General features: G+C 45.1%; 1 long non-coding RNA gene across 1 annotated transcript in view; it reads right to left on the reverse strand.

The window, feature by feature from the left end:
* LOC128247550 (uncharacterized) overlaps positions 1-2,221 on the reverse strand; it is a 119,284-nt gene that overhangs the window by 16,077 nt on the left and 100,986 nt on the right. The gene's annotated exons all lie outside the window — the stretch shown is intronic.

A 2,221-nucleotide genomic window follows, 5' to 3' on the forward strand; every position in this document is an offset into this window, starting at 1 on the left:
ATACATATTAACATATATTTTTATATATATTTTTAATACAACAATTATTTTACACACGTATATATCTTTCTGATGAATTTTCTAATATTGATTTCCTGATATTAATAATAATATATTATAATATATATATATATATATACAAGAAACAGTTTTTGTGGAAACTGGGTTCTCGAGGCGGTCATTAAGTTCCGCAGTAATATTGGGAGCAGTACTTTTGTGATCCTTTCTAACAATTTGCCTAAGAGTCCGTCGGTCCCTATCTGAAAGTTTTGGCTTGCTTCTGGGGTTTTGTTTCGACGATAAGGTTTTTCCTAGTCTCCTTCCTTTCTTTTGTCAAATCTTTCTATCCTGCCCCTCACTTCTGCTGCACTATCTCTGACACCTCTGTCTCCTTTCTTGACATTTTGGTCAGCATTCACCACTCCACTCTCACCACCTCCATCCACTACAAACACTCAGACTCACACCTCAACTTCTCCTCCTCTCACCCTATGCCATGCCCTATTCCCAATTCCTCCGTCTACGCAGGCTCTGTAGTGATGACCATGACTTTTAGACTCAGTCTCAACTCATGGCTCGCCAATTCATCCTACGCGGATATCCCCTCACCATTATCTACACCGCTCTTACCAGAGCACGTTCCGTGGACCGTGCATCTGTTCTTTTGCCCCACATCCGCCCCGCCGTCTCCCGTTTACCATTACCTGCCACCCCCACCCCACCTCTCCAACTCACCATTCTCCGAGCCTTCCGGCGACTCCAGTCCGAGTCCTCCACTTCGCACATCTTCCCTAACTGACCTCTCCCCTCCTTCAAACGAGACCACAACCTACGAGACATCTTGGTCCACAGTTTCTTCCCTAACCCGGCTCGTTTCCCTGCTCCCGCCTACACTGCCGCACTTGCCCTTAACTCTCCAACACCACCCTCCTCACCGGCACCCATCGTCGACCCTATCATATTACAGACTTCTTCACCTGCATTTCTACCAATGTCATCTGCTGCATCTCTGCCCTTCTCTATATATCGGGCAAGCGGGACGCCGCTTGGCTGACCGGTTCGCGGAACACATCCGAGACATCCGACTTGGCAATGACACCCCGCTCTCGCGCCATTTCCGCTCTACCAGTCACTCTTAGCAACACCTGTCTGTTCGGATTGTCCTTGCACAGGGGCTATCCGGACTCCCGTGTGCGCCATGAACAGGGATTAATCTTCTCTCTTAGCTCCTTTGCCCCACATGGGCTCAACTCTCCTCCCCTCTTCATCTAACCACCTCCCATTTCCTCTCTCCCTCTCACACCTCTTCACTCCTACTCTCCTTCTCTCTTCTCTTCATTACAACCCACCTTCTCCCTCTCTCTTCATCGTCACCCCTCCTCGTAATCTCACCCCCACCTTCCCTATCCATCCCATGCCACCCGCTCCCACATACCCCACCTCTAGCCCCACATTCCCCACCTCTAGCCCACCCTCAGCCTAACCCACACCGCATCTTTGCTTTCCCCACATTCCAACACCATCACACCACACCACACGCCACTACACCACCATACCACGCAACACATCACACCACCACGCACACACTAGCACTGACCACTTTCGCGGGGAAGTGAATGTAAGGAACGTCAAGAATATGAAAAGAAAGCTAAACTAAGAATGCCAAAGAAATGCAAATCTTCTTTTCTTCCTTAAATAGGTCCGCTTAATTTTTTCCATTCCGTGGAATTTCCATGGGTCCTACTAGCGTTGTTATATTTCAGGATGGTCATTTTATTCTTTCTTTTTTCTCTTGCCAAATAAACTCACGCAATATATATTTGGACCATAAACAGAACTTGACTTAAAAAGGATTTAGATAATCCTATCACGTGGTGCTATTAAGTTAGACATGGCCTGGACCAATCTTTGGTCGAAACATATCTAAGTTTTAATATATATTCGTTATTCACTCGTTTATTATTGTTTTTATTGCACTTTATGGCATGAGATAAAAGAAAAACAATAATAAACGAATGAAGAACAAATATATAGTGCCTGTGTTAATTTGGAAAGAAAGAAAAAAAGAAAATGACCATCCCGAAATATAACAATATTTGTTTCAACACACGATTTCACAGGAATCTTGCAAAACAAATTCATATAAATACACACACACACACACACACACACACACACACACACACACACACACACACACACACACACACACACACACACA

This window comes from Octopus bimaculoides, chromosome 4 (assembly GCF_001194135.2).
Source record: "Octopus bimaculoides isolate UCB-OBI-ISO-001 chromosome 4, ASM119413v2, whole genome shotgun sequence".
NCBI classification, from domain to species: Eukaryota; Metazoa; Mollusca; class Cephalopoda; order Octopoda; family Octopodidae; genus Octopus; species Octopus bimaculoides.